Source organism: Protopterus annectens, chromosome 1.part2 (genome assembly GCF_019279795.1).
Source record: "Protopterus annectens isolate FY-2018-M chromosome 1.part2, PAN1.0, whole genome shotgun sequence".
Classification (NCBI taxonomy): domain Eukaryota; kingdom Metazoa; phylum Chordata; order Ceratodontiformes; family Protopteridae; genus Protopterus; species Protopterus annectens.
The window spans coordinates 637,577,480-637,598,592 of NC_056727.1; the positions used below are offsets into that span (position 1 = coordinate 637,577,480).

At 38.1% G+C, this 21,113-nt stretch overlaps 1 protein-coding gene across 1 annotated transcript in view; it reads right to left on the reverse strand.

Moving 5' to 3' along the window:
* Positions 1–21,113, reverse strand: part of CNST (consortin, connexin sorting protein) — a 318,963-nt gene that overhangs the window by 122,694 nt on the left and 175,156 nt on the right. The window lies entirely within an intron of this gene.

Genomic DNA, 21,113 nt, shown 5'->3' on the forward strand with positions numbered 1-21,113 from the left:
TCCAGACACCAGACCACCACCAAATCCTCCACCACCTGTACAAACTCCCTGCATGTTACTAATTCTGCACTCCTGCAAGGACCACAGGTAGGAACAACAGCATTCTCTTCTAAAGCTGCCAACGGAGGCTGCAGGTGATGCAAGCTGGATATCCTGAGACCCACACAACAGGAATGCAGACCTGAGGCGAGGTGGACTTGCTGCAGGATAAGGTTGGGACTGGAGGGTGTGGTGATTTGGGTCACACCACTTCCATAGCTGTGGTAGATGCTGTGGAAAATGGAAACATAAATGGAGAGAAATAGAACAACAAACACCAAAAAACATCAAGGAAAATTAAGGATAGCAACAAAGGGGGTTGTGGTGGTGATGTTGGTCATAATGGTGTTGGGGTGGGTGGATGGGAGAAAACAAACATTGCTATTACATATGTGATATATGACCTATGAGAGCAGTGCACAGGTGTATATTAAATATTCACAAAATATGCTAGTATGATACATCAGAAACTGCTGTCTACCTGCATTATCACCTAACCATGTGGTAGAATATGCAGTCATGTATACAGTGTCATAGGTCCCAATACCTTGAATATTTGTGCAGGTGTGTATGATGAGGTGTGGACAAAGTAGTCTTGTGTGCCAAAAGTTGTGACCTCTGTTTAGACTACTCCATCTGTGGACCTCCTACAAGCACTCTACATGAAGACAGTACTCACCAGCGCACATAACAAGGCCATATATCAATACAAACATGTATGTGTGTGAAAAGTATAACCAGCAATGACAACTTTCAAACTGAAACATGTGAAAACTGCTGTCCATGGGATTTCATCCAACAATCAATATGTGACCACAAAAATACCAACATTGTGGAACTACAACTTCACCACCCACAAAGCACATACAAAAAAAACTGCTACCCACAACAATTTCCTGTCTATGTTTCCACTCTTACACAACCATAATTCTCCCAGAAATAATAATAATAATAATAAAGTACAGTCTGGTTTATCAGTGGCTGCATGCAACTACACCTGCCAGGATATCAGTACCTCTGGGCAGATAGGCCCAGGTCATAAGGAGAAAATACCAGTGTAAACTGACTGTGTCATTTGTCCGCCTTGTGAGTGTATGTAATACAGTGTCTACAAGTGCAGTGTTTTGTTTTCCTATCCTAAAAAATGTTACCTCATTAAGCTGCTACATCTTTAAAATTGTTATGAGAACTGTCACTGCACAGTTAACTTTATATTTGAATGAAATGAATGTCTTCAGAAGTACAATTACCTCCACACTTGTAATGTGTAACTGACAGTAAGCTAACAAAATAATAATGTTTAGAAGTACACACTATGGCCTGCTTGCAGGGGAGAACATGGCCAGCTCCATCTTCAATTATTTTTTTCCTGCTGAAAAGTGTGGTAACTGAGTCTCATGCTCCAGGCCTAGAAATCCTTCAGAATGATAAGCATGTTCATATCACTTTTCTGAAATTGTATTTTTGTTGGTTGGACTTTTGTGGGCATTTTTTAGGTGATATGATATCGCAGGAAAAAAAAAGTTACCTGCAAATATGACTGTGAGCAGAGCTGGATCATGGTCAAATGAGGCCCTAGGGAGGGTAATAGATTGGGTGCTCCCCAAAGCAGCCCTCCTATAGCAATCCTCTACCCCCCTCACAGCAGCCCCCTCCCCAGCCATTCCAGTGTTCCATTACTTGGCTATTTCTCCCCATTTACAATAAACACTGTTCAAACCTGTCAGTGTGCATACTGTTTTCTTATTTACTTCTACAATGATTACAGATATTGAAATAAAATAGCACAAACACTGATAGCCATTTGCTAAACAAACAATACAGTCTCACAATGAAGACAGGCAGCATGAGCAGTAAACTTCTCTGCCCCTGAAAAATCACATTAATTGAATCAGCATTAAAACAAACATTCAAAGAAAATGCATTTGGGCAGTGGAGAATTAAGTTTACCTTTGAGCTGTTTTCAGACCATAGAATCTGTGCACACATTTTTAGGGACATGCATACATGTCTGTGTTCTTTGATTCACCTTCCTGATTGCATTAAATTGTATTTCTTGTATAATACAGCACCACTTGTTAGAAAGTATTTTAAATTTGTAGTTTTGAACATTCTTCCAATAAGCAAAGAAACAATATGTATGCACCAATAATGACAAAATTACCCATTTCAAAAAAATTTAACCATAAAAGGCCACTCAAACTTCTGTAATTACAGTCCACCAATATCAAAGAGCACAATCTCTGCAGCAGTAAAAGTCATCCGAATAACTCCACATTAAAGAGATCTGTAACTAATGAAGCGATTGCTACTGGCAAAACAATTTTACATTTCAGTGTTTAATCTACAAATTTGTACCTGCTGCCCTTGAAGAATTAATTGCCTATGTTGAATAAAACAATTGGTAAGCTGGTAATACAGAAATTGGGAATGGTAGACAAACTGACAAGTTCATTGTTACTAGGCATCTCATACAAAGGAGAACACACTCAGGAGTGCATGACCCCTATACCCCCTTGAAATGCACCAAATAATCAGCAATTGAAATGGCACTGCAATATCAGCACTCCATCTACATGGGATGGGAGTAGAATTCACAGCCTCCTGCACCAAAGGCAATTATGCTACTAACACTGCTTCCAAATTCTACAACACAAACAGTGACTGCTATTTGCTTATAAAAAGTTAGCTACATATTGAAAACAGACAACATGAACAACAAATATCTCTTTTCCCTTGAAATTCACATTTCCATGAACATTCACTGAAACTCATAATCCATTGAAAAAGTAGTGAAACTCATAATTCCCTGAAAATGTACTGAAACTGAAATTCAGTATGCTAACAGCAGTTTGGTAGTTGGTGTAGATGATTCATGCTCTTGTCTCCACATAAGTTTACAATTCCTTCAGCAGACTGGTAGTCGGTGTAGAGGATTCAGGCTCTTGTCTCCACAGAAGTTCACAATTCCTTCAGCAGTCTGGTAGTGTCGAGGATTCAGGCTCTTGTCTGCTGATCAAGTTAATTGACTAACCCCCCCGATTAGGCCATTACATACCAAACTTCCATACCTGTCAACCTCTTGGCACAAGAGATCTGGACAATGCCTAAAATAACAGGGATGCAATGGCCCAAACATAGGGATAGATTTTAAATATTGCTCTTTTTAACATAAAAAGTTGCTAGAATAACCTGATTTGTGCTAGCATACATTTTCTGAATGAAATTAAATTTGAAACTCAAACATATGATGTTATTTCAACCCTCAGGTGATTTGCCAGAAAACCACAAATTTTACGATGAATAGGCCAAAATATGAGAAAAAAAATCTGCATGTTCTGCAAAAATGTGGACAGTTGACAGGTATGCATACCTGTCAACTTCTTAGTGCAAGAAATCTGGACAAAATCTAAAATAATGGGGATACAATGGCCCAAAAATAGGAATAGATTTTAAATATTGCTAATTTTAACTTAGAAAGTTGTCAGGATAACAGTATATAAATGATAAACGGCAACAAACTTGTAAGTCAAACACAAACCAAGTCCGGTGCACAGAATCTTCCCACCGTTGGTAACAGTTCAATAAATCCACTTTAAACAGTAGAAGAAGGTAGTAACCAAAGGAGCACAGGCTAACGTAGGTTAAAAATTATTTATTTTAAGCACTTTTCGTCTGCCTTAAAACACAAGACATCATCAGAAACTCTAGGATAACAGTATGTGTTAGCATGCATTTTCTGAAGGATATGAAGTCTGAAACTTGTATATGTCATTCTTTAGTGACTTTAATCCTTTGTGAGTTGCCAGAAAATCACAGATGTTATTGAGCAACAGACCTAAACTATAAGGCTAAATCTGGACAGTTCAGAGGTATGTTAAACACAAACACACACACACACACACACCTACACCTACCTTCTCTCTGCTCTCACACTGCAACACACACACATACCCACACCTACTCTCTCACACAGCAGTACACACACACATACACACACCTACTCTCTCACATAGCAATGCACACACACAAACACACCTTCTCTCTTATACAGCAATACACACATACACACACACACACACACACACACACACACACACACACACACACACACACACACACACATACACTTTATCATACGAACAGAATGGCTAGTTTAAATTACATACACACATACACATAAATATGCATACATGGGTTCACTTTACTATCTCGAAATACTGAAATCTCAAATTTCAGTATCTCGAGACTACAATAACGAAAGCCCAGTTACGTGAAAGACCACATAACCGAATACAGAAATGTCGAATCAGCGGTTGTGGTGGTGCGCTGTGTTAATGGATAGCTGCAGATTCATGTAAGTGTTTATATTTTAAGGGTTTTGGGTAGGGATTTTAGTGTATGTTAGTGTTTTGGGAAGTTGTAGGTGTAGGTTACGGTATGTAGGTAAGAGTGTGAGTGTGTAAGTGTTGAGAATGGTGGTGTTTGTACATATGTGATGTGTGTTTGTGTGAGGGGAATGTAGATTGTGTAGTGGTGGGTTTCGTGTCTTTGTCTTTTAAGTGCAACCTCGGAGTTAGTATATATAAGTAGCGGGGGTGTGGGGCGGTGCAGGGGGGCTTGCCCCCCTGCTTATATGTAGGGTAGGTTCATGTATTTGTGTTGATGTTTCTGTGTGTTTTGTTTGTTTGTTGTAGTGTGGGAAGGAAGATGTATGTGTGTTTGTGTGGTGTAGGGTGTGTTTAAAAGTTATGATTTTGAATTTCGTGCTTTTCAGGTTTCGGTATTTTTATTTTTTTGGCTTTATAGTCTTGAGATACTGAAATTTGATATTTCAGTACTATAAGATTATAAAGTGAATCCGCATGCACACACTTTCTGTCATATACAGAAACAAATGGAACCGCTAATTTAACACACACACACACACACACACACACACACACACACACACACACACACACACACACACACACGTGCACAAACACACACACACATGTGCACTTACCTTCTCTATAAACAGAACAGGTAGTTTAAATTCTGTGCGCAAGTGCGGAATGTGTTTACATCCATGTTGGTGTGTGTGTGTGTGTGTGTGTGTGTGTGTGTGTGTGTGTGTGTGTGTGTGTGTGTGTGTGTGTGTTTGCAATGCACGGAAGGTTTTCCTTAAAGGAGAAGACACCACCACCGAGTTGTCAAGAAATATTTTTTTTTTATTATGTTGAAGCCTCCTGGCCAGAGTGGGCCCCCCCAGCCATGGGGCCCTAGGTGACTGCCTATGTAACCTAGTGCTGGATTCAACTCTGCCTGTGAGGAAACAAATTTTTCCTGAAGACTATCATCTCAAATGTCTGCTTTTTTGCTTAGTTGAGTGTCATAATGCACTAAACTATGAATATTTTAAAACGTGTCATGTTTTTTTTAAAGGGCTAGAAATTTTAAAGCATTTTCACACAGAATCTAACTTTCTAACCTGTAGCTAACTGCATTGCTGATAGTTTTCCTTTCTGACTTCTATTCCCTGTGTCAATATAGAGCTCTCATCTAGCGACTGCCATTATACTGCTCTATTTCCCCCTTCTGTTCTATCCCTCCTAACTTACTTCCCTTCTATACCTCCGGTTGTAGAATAGCCACTTAACCTTTCAGGAGTGGCTTGTAACCTGCCCCACCCAGCTGTATCTATTCCACACCTTTCCCCCTTGCCTCTAGTTCCTGGGGAAGTTATTTATACCCCTTGACCTATGAGGCACCATCTTTTGTTAGCTCACCTTACAATAGTCCCTGGCTGCTGTCCGCTCTGCCCTGGCGTCTTTGCCCCTGGTAAGTGGTGTTAGTGGTCTCATTGCCTGGCTTACTATAATTGTATGCATTTGCGTATTACATGGTCGTCTAATTGTTACAGCGTTTACTGTGGACTGATGGTTTTGTCTTAGTACCTAGCGATATATGTATAGCGGTTTTGCTCTGCAACAATGATTGCATACTTTGCCTAGTTATTGTTTGTAACTTGACTGCGGAAAATAGTTTTTCCTCTCACGCTGGCAAGGTTGGGATCTTTTATATCTGGTTATTCTGCTTCTGCTAAGGCAGTATTGGTATCGCTTATGCGACCCACATGAAGGATTAGGCTTATGCTGTCTCTAAACCCCAAGTTCGCTATCTTGTTTCGGGATACTCTGGGTCTATCTGTACTATGTTGTAGCTGTTCTTGTGACCATGTGCTCTCTGTCCTTGCCCATTTGTTTTAAACTTGGACAGGTTGTTAGTTCGACAATGGAGTTGATAACTTTCTTGCCTAGTACATGTACAATTGCATGCGAACTCTTGTTCCCTGCATGTAATGGCCAACAACTCTGGATATAGCCCATCTCCTAAGTAGTATTAATATTTTAGCCCACACGGCCATTGTAAACTCCGCCACCCACGTGGAATGAGACCGAGCATTCTGTCTTGAGTTTTTTTTTCTCTCTAATTACAGTCTAATTACTGAATTTGATCAAAACCTGCAAGCGAACACTTGTTCCTGCAATTATATGACTGTGAATTTGACCAACCTAAAGTTCACAGTGATTTTACAGCTGAATCGGCTGTTTGCAACCACGCCACCCACGTGGAGCAAGTCGAAACAGTCCGGTGGGTCTTACAATATTCACAGCCGTACAGGTTAATACCCTTTCCTAAAGGCATATGATTGTTGCGACTGTGAATGTGATAATTTAAAAGTGATTAATGCTTGTACAGCTGAAACGGCTTTTACAGCTACGCCACCCATGAGGAGCTAATCTGAATCCCTGGGAAACTCTAGTTTAGGCTCACAGCCATGTATGACTGGAAGTGAACATGCTTCACCTGAGAAGCTTGACTGAGTGTACTATAGTCGCTTATTCCATCCTATTAACAGCCTGTAATGGCGGTTTGTAGTTGTACCACCATTCCTACTCCTGTTTGAACGTGCCTAAGCGATATTCTTCCTTTAATCATTTACTTTACATACGCAGCATTTACTAGCTACCTTTATATTAAATTATAAAACTGGTAACTACTCGCTACTCACTAAATCTGCAAAGGGTATTTTCTTCTGGGACCTGGCACATGATAACGTTGCTCTATTTAAGTAGCTTCCAGGAAAATACTGTCCCCAAGATTTTAAGGGAATTCATGCTGCACCGCCTGCCAGACAAATATCCTTAGGGAGTGGGGGCCCCCTCATTTATTGATCAGCTTGCACTTACAGGCCATTAGTGGAATAACAAATATCCTATCTTGCCTGGACTGCTTAAATGCTGACCTTATTCACTGTATTTTTTGTTCCTTTGCAACTATCCTGAATGCTAGTCCTTTGATTTGTTAGAGACATGCTTAGAATGCCTAAATGTATGTATCTACCTCATACTTAAATGCAAATGTTGTATTATTGTATTTGCAACTACCATGAAGGCTATTCCTTTGAAATGCTAGAGACATGCTTAGATTGCATAAATATATGTACCTACCTCATATTTAAATGTGAATGTTTGATATGTTGCATTTGTTACTGCTAGCTTATACTACTTATATATATGCTGAATACTAACTTTTCTCTTCTGTATATTTGTCTCCCTTTCTCCCCAAAGTACCCAGCTCAACTTTCTCCTGTTCCTCATATAACCACTACCTACCTGGTGAGATACGAATCCCATCCAAAGTCCAGCGACCTCATCTACCAGCTTCTTTTCTCAGCACCCTCTATCAAGGAAGAAAGAAAGTATGTTATGGGCTAAGTCCACATTGTAAATCAGACCCCTGTCTACTACTTGCTTCAGGGCTCCAAAGTTCGCAGTGAGCTTGAGCAGCCAGTTTCCCTTTGCCCCTCCTCTCTATCTACCCAACAGCCAACTCACCTCTACCTCTTACCTAAACTCTCTCTTAATGTACATCTCTTCTACCACAGTTCTACACCAGTTAGTTCCCTTCACACTTACCTACATTATCCAGATCTTCCCACTAGGTGGCACCTTTATCCTATCCATCTTTCTCTGCCTCTTTCTGTTTTACCTCTGTAATCTCAACTAATTTCTTATGTCCTTGACCTGATCCTCTTCACACTCACCTTGTGCCCTTGCAATACTTTACCCCTCTGGCTCTCCTTTTCGGTAGACTCCTGTACCATCTCAGACCTTCTCCACACAGATCCTAACTTTCTAACCTGTAACTAACTGCATTGCTGATAGTTTTCCTTTCTGACTTCTATTCCTTGTCTCTACCCGCTCCGTTCGCCCTGCGGGCTCACTCCGCTCCCCTACCCTACCCCCAATTCCCACCCACCCCCAGTGCATCTACATTTATACCATCTAACCACTCCTACTTCCTCTCCAACCTTGAAACTCCACCCCTTCCTCTGCCCAACTCCCCCCACTTTCATACAACCTCAAAACTCCACCCCTTCCTCTTCCTACCTCCTCCCACTTTCATACACATCCCTCCCTCCTCCTTACTCTCTACCACTATATTGCTTATCAATACCCTAACATGCTTATAAAATACTCATCCTTCCCAATTCAACTACTACTCCTCCTGACCCTTACCTTTATCTACTGTCTTACCCAACCTTATCCCATCACCCACTCACCACTCTCACGAACAACCTGCCCTCTCCATACTTCACAATCCAACTTCTTCAACTCAGTCTCCCCTGAATTATATCCCTTCAGCAATAAACTATGTTTTCATTTCAGACTATTCCCCCTCTTAAAACCTCATCAACTACTCTACCCTCCATACCTCCCACTACTCTATCAACTTATATCTCTCAATCAAAACAATCCAAATATCTCCACTACTTAACTCAACTTCTAACTTCCATACTTTTATCTGGTGATATACACCCTAACCCAGGCCCAACCCCCTCCTCCTCAATAAATAAATCCATCCTACTTGCATCTCCTAATGCACAAAGTTTAGCTAACAAAATTCCAAATCTCCATGCCTGGCTACTCCATAACAAACCAGACATCCTAGCTATATCTGAAACCTGGCTAAAACCATATGTAAAAAATGAAGAGATATTACCACCCAATTACTCTGTCATCAGAACAGACAGAACCCATAAAAAAGGTGGTGGAGTGGCTCTAATCTACTCTTCCTCCCTATCTATAACACCCTACAATAAAGCCATTCCAAGGTTCACTAATGCAGAATTAATACTAGCTCATCTTCAGCTAAACAAACATAAATTTATATATATAGCCTCTCTTTACATTCCCCCCGGAGACAATGTCCCAATACTCGAAGAAATCCTCTCCTGGCTATCAACTAACATCTGTAATGAAACCATAATCATGGGAGACACCAATATTAATTGGTCTTCCATTCAGTCCCCTACTCACCCCCTCAACATCAACCTATACAACTACTCTCAACTCATCAACTCCATAACTAGGCCATCCAAAGACTTCACTAGTGGCAGCATTTTAGACTGGATTTTAGTCTCCCACCCCCACAACTATCCTGACAGTGGAACCCTCCCTGACTCCCTCAGTGACCACCTTCCCATCTTCACTAGACGTTTTTCTTCTCCCTTACTAGCTACTCATACTTACTTAACTACCCGAAGTCATAGAAACTTTAACCCAGAAGCTTTCACTGACACCCTTAAATCACTTAACTGGTACCCACTAAAAACTCTACCACTTGCAAATGCAATAACTCACTTTAATACAACCTTCCTACATCTCCTAAATATTCATGCTCCCTTAATAACCAAAAGAATAAAAAGGAAAGCCACCCCCTGGATTACTAAAAGTACACTTACTACCATGTGACTTAGAGATAAAGCCTGGACACAATACCAGAGGAACAAATCTACATCTAACCTTAATGAATACAAAACTCTTCGTAACTTAGTTAAAAAGCTTATCTCAGCAGACCGTCAGAACTACTTTGTCCAACTTCAAAGCAACCATAAAACCAACCCACAAAAGTTCTGGAGAGGTATAACTACCCTCTTAAAACCTGGTACTACAGAAAACCCTAACCCCTCCCCAAATGTACAAGACGCTGATCTTGCTACCCAATTCAATTCTTTCTCCATTGACTCCATTTCCAAACTTACCTCTTCTTTTTCAAATAACAATCTGCCTCCTACCTCCACTTCTCCTCACCCATCTCCCCTCCCAACTTCTTTCTCTCATTCCTCACACTCTCAACCCCCACCATTTTTCATTAAACCTATTCCTACTTCTACTATAAGAAAACTCCTGCAGAAACTAAAACCATGCACCAGTGCCCCCGATAACATTCCCTCATACTTCCTCAGCATAGCTGCTGAAGCCATTGCCCTCCCTATCAGCATCCTAATCAACCGCTCTATCCAAGAAGGTCTTGTTCCTGAAATCTGGAAAAAAGCTTACATCATTCCCCTGCACAAAGGAGGAAATAATACTAATATTTCCAATTTCCGTCCCATCGCCATCCTCTCTCCCATTTCTAAAGTCCTAGAGAAATGTATCCACCTTCAACTCCTCCCCCATCTCTTAGACAATAACCTATTAACTCCTACCCAACATGGATTCAGACCCCATCATAGCACTATGACTGCCCTCCTTTCCTTCCTTGAAACTGTGAATAAAGCTAGAGATTCTGTCTTCACTGTATCTACCATCCTTCTCGATCTCTCTAAGGCCTTCGACACTATCTCTCATAACCTACTTCTTACTAAACTAACTAACCTAAACCTCTCCCCCTTTTCCCTCAAATGGTTTACCAGCTATCTCTCTAATAGACAACAAGCTGTCAAATGGAAAAAGGCCACCTCCTCTTTCCTCATCACCCCCACAGGTGTCCCACAAGGTTCCATACTGGGCCCCCTCCTCTTCAACATTTTCATTAATGACTTTTACCGCTCTGTCCCTCTTGCTAACGTTATCCAATATGCAGATGATTCCACAATCATCTGTGCTGCCCCATCCATACCAACTCTCTTAAAACTAACTCAAGATGCTTTCTCTACCACAGAACAATGGATGAAAGACAACCATCTAGCACTCAATGCTGCAAAAACTAAACTTATGATTTTTACCTCCTCTAAAACTAAGAATTTCGATCGAAATTTATTCTCCATTACCAGCCAAAATACAACACCTCTTGAGCTGGTAACTGAAACCAAACTACTAGGAGTTCAAATAGATGACAGGCTCAAATTTAACTCCCATCTACTACTAAACATAAAAAAAACCCACCAAAAACTTGGCATGCTCTACCGACACAATCGGTTCTTCACCTCAACTACTAAACTTACTCTCTCTACTTCTTTTCTCTTACCCTCCCTTCTCTATGGAGCCCCTCTTCTAACAAACCTACAGTTATCTCTCAAAACCAAACTGTCCTCTTGTTACAATAAAATAGCCAGATTCACCACTAGCAACAAATCATCAACCCATCACTGTGAATCTCTTCACAAACTACACTGGCTTGAGCTTCCCAACTACCTCTCCTACACTCAGCTCACCTATGCTCATAAACTCATTTTCCAGCCATCCCTATGTCCCTCCCTCTCCACTACCTTTAAAATGCACCATACACAAAGGCTTCTCAGATCTAACAATCAAAACCTTATAGAAGTTTATAGACCCCTCCACCCCCCAGGACAATACCTCCTCTCACACTCTCTTGCACGCCTATGGAACTCCCTTCCCCCCTCCATTCGTACCACTACTAGCCTCCCATCCTTTAAAAAATCACTCCACTCTCATCTAACTTCCACACGGGAATGCTCCTGCTCTCATCCGTCATAACTTACACTTTACTTCAACTCTCCTTCCCTTCCTTCTCTCAAATCCCAGGTAACAAATTCTTGCTTCCTTCTATTATACAACTCCTTACTAGTATCCAGCAATTCCTTCCTTACTGAATCCAACTACCTGTCCAAAAAAAAAAAAAAAATTATTATTAACTTTGACTGAAATACTTTTGATCAGTCTGTTTTACCTCTGTAGTCTTCATGCATTCTATGTGTGTATATTAATCTTAGTTTGTTTACCTCTGTAATCTTCATGTAATCTATGTTTGTATATTAACCTTTATGTAATCTGTATAAGGAGCTTTTCTCCCCAGGACTCCATTGAAAACGGGTTCTTCAGGCCCAATGGACTATCCTGGTTAAACAACTGCAAATAAATAAAATAATAAAAAAATTTCAGATTATAGGCACCCAGTTACCTTAGCAAGGATGTGACACTTGGTCTAATGTTCAGTGCTTATTTGTATAAGAAAAAAAAAACATAAAGTGAACAAAATAGAAAGACATAGGAGAATTACTAATGCAAGAAAGTAGATGGTGTGTCTAAGCCATTAGCCACCATCCTTATTGTCCTACTGACATTTATTGAGACTCAGATTTTTCCACTCCTAACTCAAGATCTTAGTTTAATTTTAGCCCTACATGTGCCATCTCCATTGGTGGTAGAAAATAAGCTGCAAGCTTTGGGTTCAAGCAAGGACTCTAAACAATTAACAACTACTTCACAGTCAGATGTAGTTTCCCTGGCTGATAGCAAGTGGTGCTTAAAATGACCTTGCAACTTCTTTTACCTCTTCAGCTATGGATCTTTCATATTAGGCACCTTAACCTGCTATTCCCATGAGATTGTCTTGATTATTTATGGGTAACCACTTCTGCAGCCATAGTGCAGCTTCCTCTGACCCCATTTCTTGCTACAGGTAGTGCTATGTTGAGTTCCATAAATGTCCCTTCAGCATTTGATAAGCTGACACATGTATCTTACTACAGCTTCATGTAATAACACATGTTTTGTGGAAGAATACAAGGCAGCTGTGCAGACAGCCCATCAGCTCTTGTCCTTCCACCTATACAGCAACACTCCAGAGAAGTGAAAGGAAACTCACCCTACAGCCATCTCTGTATTCATACTTAGAGAATGATGATCTCCTAGTGTGACCAAATTCACCCCCCTGGGTTGGGTACTTATTATGATGATTCCATTTCCTCTGAGCTGCCAGATGATATCTGATTTGGTAAGATCCTGAACCTTTTGAGAAAAATTTTCAAATGGATGTGTGATTGAATAGAATGCAACACAACAACAATATTTTAAGCTTCTAGGGTTCAAGGATGCCAAGTCTTTAGCCATTTCCCAGTGATCCTGGTGTTTGAAGAAGGGGGTGAGGTGGCACCTCTAGAACCAGACTCTTAAACAACTGTAACAAAAAGCCGAAACAGATTATAGGTTGTAAGATGAAGGTAAGACCTCTGCAAGTGCCATGTTTCTGATCTATCAGTGGCATTGCTAGATGTTACCAGATGCCTTCAGTGGTTGTAAATTGGCTATCACCTTGAACAGTCTTACTACTGATAAGGAAAGCAGGATTCTAGATATATATGCCAAGAAGTAGTACTCCTCTCCCACCTTTACAATTAGAGCCATAACTTGCTAGACCTATTAGGCACAATATCAGGGCAACTTGTAGAAGCAAACTGAAGATATGGTTCTAGAGGCACAGGATGAGTCCTTAAGAGACTTTTATCACTATGCTCATTCTTAGAGATAGAAACATGAACCATATACTATAAAATGTGGGCACGATTCAGTAGATGTCTGTGCCAGAGCATAGGTTTTCATTAATGTTGTCAGAGATGTGCCTGGTTTAGGGTACACCTCATGCCTGAGGACAGAATGCATAAGCTCAGTGGTCCCAAGATAGTGGCATTCCAGTGAGCACTTTTAACAATGTGGCTCCACAAAAATATCAAATAAAACCACCAAAAGCCATGAAAAATAAGATTTAAAACTTTCTTTTTGGTAAATAACACATCCGCAACCAAAACAGTACCTCCAGTGAAGAGTTAAATTGAATATCCTGAGAAATACTAAATAAACTTTCTTCCAAGCAGACTGTGCCAGTACAAATACATAACAGCATGATACAGTTGAATAGAATTAAAAGGCAAAAGAAGGGGTGACTGAGCTGACTGAAAATGAGCAAAACTGAAATAATGGAAGCACAAATGGTTAAAATTAAATACTCACAAGTGGTTATGCTTGAAAAAGAAACTATAATTAAAAGGCAAAGAATCACAAAACAACAGGAGAACATGAAACTCTCTACAAAATCTAAAGTGGAGCAAACATGCAACCTAAATGACCTAATATCTGCATTACTACCTCTCTACATAGCCATTCAAAATTTTTCGAAACACATTAAGTCCAATAGCTTCCTGACTAGAAAAAAATGGAAGCTAAAGGGTCCCAAAATGAAATAAAAATAGGCCAAATTCAAAAAGAAAACAAAACAAATGCCAAGAAGATTCATGAGATGCAACAGAAAAAATGATTGATTTGGAGACAAGAAGTAGGATAAACAATATACTAACTTCAGGTATCCCAAAACTTGGACAAACCAAGACAAATTTATGCCAAGTTTCTTAACCATCAAGATGTTTATAAACTTCTAATTGCAGCAAAGAAAAAAAATCAAGAAAAAAAAATCTATTTCATGGAATGGAAGTAAATTATCATTTGTGTAAGACTTACCTTCCAAATAAAACAGCAAAGACAACAATTATCTCCATTCTGTGCATATTTAATAGCAAAAAAAAAAAAATCATGTTCCAGATGAGGTATCTGAATACATTAACCTTTCAACATAAGGATGCTAACCACACAATCAAATTGGCCAAAGAAGCAAAACCACTGTTTATGAAATCTTCAATGAATTGCCAGATGGTATAACCTGAAAAAAAACTCATTGGGAAGAATTGGTAAAAAATGGTGCAAAGGGACAGATTTAAAATAAATAAATAAGAAGCAAAAGTACATATGGGGCATTATGCTCCCTTAAATGAAAGGGGACCTCAAAACAGGAAGTGTGTGCTATGTTAAATATTAAAAGGAACCAGTTGCCTACATGGACATTTTGATAAGTAGCACTCCAATTTCTTCCTTCTCCCTCAAGCTGGACTATTTGAAGCTAAAGAAATCAAATACAAGGTCAAATAACCTGATGGCAAAAGAGAAAAGCAATGTTTTTTGTTTCAACTGACTTTGGTTAAGATCAGAAACCAGAGTGTCTAAAAATAATAATCAAATCCAGAAGATCAAAAATAATTTTGGATGAGAAGTGTAAAGTATGACGTTTGGCAAAGGAGAAATTTTCCTTGTTCATGAAAACATAGACTTCTGACAGTGTATAGCCTACTGCTTCAGACTGGTAAATGATCTAGGTATTTTTTTTTTCTGTAAGGGAACATGAACTTGGGAGGAACAAATTATTCTGTTGTTAAAATCACTCAGATGATTAAAAATTTTTTTTATATATATATATATATATATATATATATATATATATATATATATATATATATATATATATATGTGTGTGTGTGTGTGTGTATATATATATATATATATATTATATATATATATATATATATGTGTGTGTGTGTGTGTGTGTGTGTGTATATATATATATATATATATATATATATATGTGTGTGTGTGTGTGTGTATAGTAACATTTTGAAAAGTAAAAATGTGCATTGCTGTATGAGGTACGAAGCTCAAAATTCATAAAGGAGATTTAACGTAGCATATTTTGTAACACAGAAGAGAATAACAAGGTAAGAGCTGAGTCATTCAGGTTTTTCTTATAGTTGGCAAAAGTATGCTCTTACCAAATATATATATATATATATTTATATTTATTTATTTTATTTTACATTTGTTATCTGGGAGAGTCTAACTGGATTACAAGTCCATTTTCAATGGAGGCCAAGGGAGAAAAGCTCCAAGAGAACAATTTATTACAGACATAAAGTTAAGGACAGGACTTTGACATACAATATTTCTTAGAAGAGGCTTTGACATACAATATTTCTTAGAAGATAGGATACATTCATTTTCTACTATATAGTATTAACTTTAAAAGATATTACAAAGCATGACATTCTGTAATAGTTTACTATCAAAGGAAAGAAAGAGAGAAGAAAGCTCCATGAGAGCAATTGTTTCCGTATATAGATGAGAAGGATAGCATATTGATATACAATATGTCTTAAAAGTTAGGGTACCTTCTTGTGGTATTATATGGTATTACTTTTAGTATATTGTGGAAAGCACAACATTCCTGGGGTAGTTTACAGTAGCCCCTAGTGAGTCAGGATGTGCAGTTGTTTAACAGTCCTAAGTGGGTACAGTGTTATGAAATGGTTAGACAGTCTTTATTAAACTAGGTGAAATGTCATAGTGACATGGTATAAGTCACAGTAATATATAAAGCAATAATTGTAATAACTGGAGTACCAATGTTTTTTGTCTAAGAAGCAAGTTATAGGTTCATAGGTAGGTACTAGGCTATCGGCTCTAGGGCCTATACAAGTCTAACCACAAAGGTACCCTGGCTTTCGCCACCCAGAAAATTATTTCCCTGTGTCCCTGTCAAGCAGAGCCACAGAGGTGATCCCTGCTGTGAATTTTCTATTTCCCATCCAGTCATCAAGATTTTTCTTGAAGATTGCTAATGAGGAGCTTTGTTTGATGTAGAAAGGTAGTTTGTTCCAGAGTATGGGAAGTCTCTGGGACAGGAATCTATCTCTCCAGCATGTTCTGTTTATTGTGGTGGCAAGATTTAGGTCCCTTATATAACTATGTCACTAGAGATTTTAAATATCACTAAAGTAAATGCTCCACAACCCTTCTAACTCCAGTAAATTCTATAGGATGTTATTTTAGACTGTAAATCAATCGGGAAAAAATAATGTTATAATGCTTCCCTTTGTTATAAATATATAAGATACAGGTGAACTATGTTAAGTTATTACTGTTACCAGTTCTCTCCTGCTCCCAAACTAAAATTTTAGTGACTATAAAATGTTGGTTATACCATATGTGTGTATTAGAAACTATTTATAAATACTGGTGGTTAAAAAAATAAATGTGAAATGTTCTATTTTTATATTCTTGGGCGCTCCAATAAATAAAGGAGCTGAATTGCGAAAAATAACCTCAAAAGAAAGGAAAACATGACAAAGGCTCACTTTTAAAGGGGGCAAGCATGACACAATTCATTCTTGTGAAAAAGTGCAATAGTAATTACATATATTATGTTTATTATACTGGTTGATAGAAGTAATTCCAAACAAATGCAAACTGTTTCTTGTGTTCGATTTAAATGTCATGGAATAATACATACATACATGCAAATATTTCAAGCATGGGCATTGCCCTTCCAACTTGCCAATATACGAAAACACTTGTTCCCATAATAAGTATCCAAGCTGTTCTTAAAAATATCTAAACTAATACTTGCTTTAATGTAATTTGGTAGTCTGTTCCATGCGTCAGTTACTCTGTCAGAGAACCAATTAGTACACTTCTCATTCCTATAGAATCTCCTATATAGGTTGTCTGATGATCCTCTAGTACTTTTTTAACCCCAAACATTCCCAGAGGTATTCGCCACAAACACATCCAAAGAACTACTCAACGGCTGCATATAAAAAAGTAGATTTATTGGTGAGCGCTTTCATGGTGTTCAGACCTAATAAAAACTAAACTGCACTCTACTTAAATACCACTCAATCATTGACAAGCCCAAACCTTTTCACATGTCATCATTCAACTACATGCTAGTTAAACTCACACTACCTAAAAGCAGAGTTATACTCAGTAAGCATATACATACTGTCACAAAAATAAACACAAAGTAAAAAAAAACTAAAAACACATCATAATAAATACATATCCGATGTGCAACATCTTTAAGAACATGCAAAAAATGTAAAAAAGACATTATACTAACTTCATTAGTTGTCACTAAATGCCCTATATACCTGAATAAGATCTCCTCTTAGATATCTGAAAGAGACACTGTACAAGTTCAGATATTTTAGTCTTTCATAATAACTTAAACTTTTACATCCATGAATGCCCTTGGTATATTTCCATTGTACTCTTTCCAGTTTACTCATGCTTGTTTTCTATAGGGTTTCCATATTGTTATTACATACTCAAGTTTGGGTCTAATGCAACTAACAAACAATGACTTCATTATTCTTGATTTCCTATACTTTATAAATCTTTTTATAGAACCTGTAGATCTATAGCTATCATTAACCAATTAGTTGATATGATTAGAAAAACTCATAGCTGTAGCTACCCATATACCCAGGTCCTTAAATGAGTCTACAGTTTAAATCACTGTGTGCTTATTAAATATTCACCTTTCATTTTATGCCTACCAAATCTCATATGCTTAGTTTTTGATGTATTTATCAGTATATTATTCTCCTGTGCCCAAATGGTCAATTTAATCAAGTTATTTTGCAGATATGCCTTATCTGTAACACATGTAATCAGTTTACCCAATTTCAGGTCATCTGCATATAGACTGTAGAACATCTCAGATGAAAAAGTTAGATCTGAAAAATACAATCTAAACAAGTAAGGGCCTAGGACAGAGCCCTGTGGGACACCTTGACTGTAACCAAGGCTTTTGCCTGTTCAGTTGCTGTATGATACTTACCATATCCTATTTGTAATCTATGCAGCTATCCATCTTATCAGGAGTACATCAATACCTAGTTGTACTAATTTATTGATCAGTGTTTTGTGAATGACCCTGTCAAATGCTGAAGTTAATTCTATATAAATTACATCACAGCACAATTTTTTATTCATAGCTGTTATTATATTGTTATAGAACATCATGTTACAGGTGCTAATAGATCTGTTTTCAACATATGCATGCTGATATATGGTTTCAAGTCCCAACCTATCCAGTTCTGACAATAACTTATCCAGTATTACCTTCTCCATTATTTTTCCACAACATGAAAGTAGACTTAAGGGTCTATGTGATTCTGGGTTTCTCCTACTCCCCTTTCCCTTAAAAACAGATTTAATAAGCACATGTCTCCAATCTTGAGGAATCTCCCCATATTTATACGACCTAGTGAATAATAGATATAATGGTAGTATAAGTTCTTGCTGAAGTGTTCTCAGGTCATTGTTACTAATTCCATCTCCTCCCTGTAGTTTGTTTGGATCCAGTTTGTGCAGTTCTTTTTCAATATAATCTAATTGGATTCCAGTATCTGGGGTTACTTGGATGTCACTAGGACAACTTACCCTTTTGTGGAGCCAAACTGTTTTGCATAAGATTTTGTAAATATATCTATAATCTGTTGTGTCTGAGAATAAATTTTAGAATCTGCACACAGTTTATCAATTTGTGTGTCTTTACTCCTTCCATATCTTATGTTCATAGATTAGTGCTAGGCTAACTGCCCTTGTGGGCCTTTTTAAGCTTAGCCAATTACCCCATGTGAGAGTCAAACCCTGTATCTTGTGTCTGTAAGGTAAACACCTTGACCATTATGCCAGGCCTCCCACTATAAAAAGGTTTCCTATTATGCTCAATATCTTTATATACATTTTCTTCAAATTTTTCTTGATCTTGTCTCACACTACACTTAATGTGTTTGTCCAGCTTGTTCATTTCAGTTTTCAAAGTTGTAGTTTGACCTCTCTTCCATTTCTTATATTTTTTGCCTCTCACCTTAATCAGATATCTTGTTCTTATGGAAATATATCCGCCTGATGTTGTATGTTTAGATCCTGATGTTAAACATTTCTTTGATTTTTTGCACTCAAGTTCTCTTTCAAAACTTTCCACATTCCATTTAAATTTTTCCATTGAACACCTCACTCCAGTTAGTTTTACATTGTGACTGTTTTGCTTCCATATAATCTGTAATTAACCTTCTGTGCATTGGCTTAGATTTCAGTTTGACAGAATTATCTAGCAAAAATTAATCTTTATAACCCTATGATCACTGAACATCAATGGTGGTAAAACTTGACTTGAAGTTACATTAATTTCTTTGAGAACACAAACGATGTCTAGTATATTCCGTCCCCTGGTAGTATTTTTTTACAATCTGAAGCAACTGTTCCTGAATATACACTGGAGACAGCCTTACAAGACTATCTGCAAATATACAGAGCCGAGTATAGTTTTCTTTATTATAGAGTTTAATTGTTGTTTAGATATCTGTTGTCTCACTGTTCTGAGAGTCTGATCTGAAAATATACAGAGCTGAGTATTTTTTTGGTTTTGTAGTTTATACTATTAGTGGTTTCTCAAATCTCTGCTGAAACTGTCTTCCCCACCCCCCTCCCTGTTTTTGGTTTGTAGTTTAAATTTGGTGGCTTTTGCAGTGCCCGCCCCACTGTAGATTTGATGTAGGACACTCCCCCAGTCCCATCTCTTTACCACATTCTACCTAATAAACCCTTTCTGCACTTGCTTTTAGTCCTTTTTAATTTAATTGCATTTTTCAAACGGTGTGTGGTCTAATATTGCTACATACTCAAGTGTGCTAGCTTGCACTGCATGTGAATTGTTTTTACTACTGTTTTTGCTACTTTTCTGTAAAAAAAAAAAACAAAAAAACTGTAAGCCTGTTTCCTACCTTCCTGTAACTAGTGTTCCAGATACAGATTTGCTGTATCCAGGACTGTTTGTAAGCTTCTGAGCCCCCCAAGCCTTTCTGTGTTGGAGGGAAGCCTTCTAGCTTATCAGTGGGAGTGGTAAGCATTAGGTAACCTGTTTACCACATAAGGAGTAGTTCTGGCCCAGAATTTGTAATTATTGGCCGTTTGGGCAATCTCCCATCTCTCTCAACTTTTTGATTTGAAAGCCTGCATTTGCACTTGTTTCTGTCCTGTAACTTGTCTAGTGCAGATACAGATTCTTAGTTTTAGCACTTAAATTTGCTTATTCATACTCAGCACTTGTTCAGAACTTGTAAGCACTAAATAAGCTACTAATTACTATAGCACTTAATCTTCCTCATTACCTAAAGGAAAACAGTTTTTGTACTTACTTTTCTCACTGGCATTGAGAAAAACAGCTCTTGTACTCACTTTCCTCACTCATCTAGAGGAAAATTGTTTTTTATTCAGGCATGTCCAAGGGTCAGCTCCCATTGTTCTCCCCTGTCTATCTGATGAATCTGGGCATCTTGAGGCAATGTAGAAATTGCCTCATGTACACAGACAACTCTCTCCTCCTAC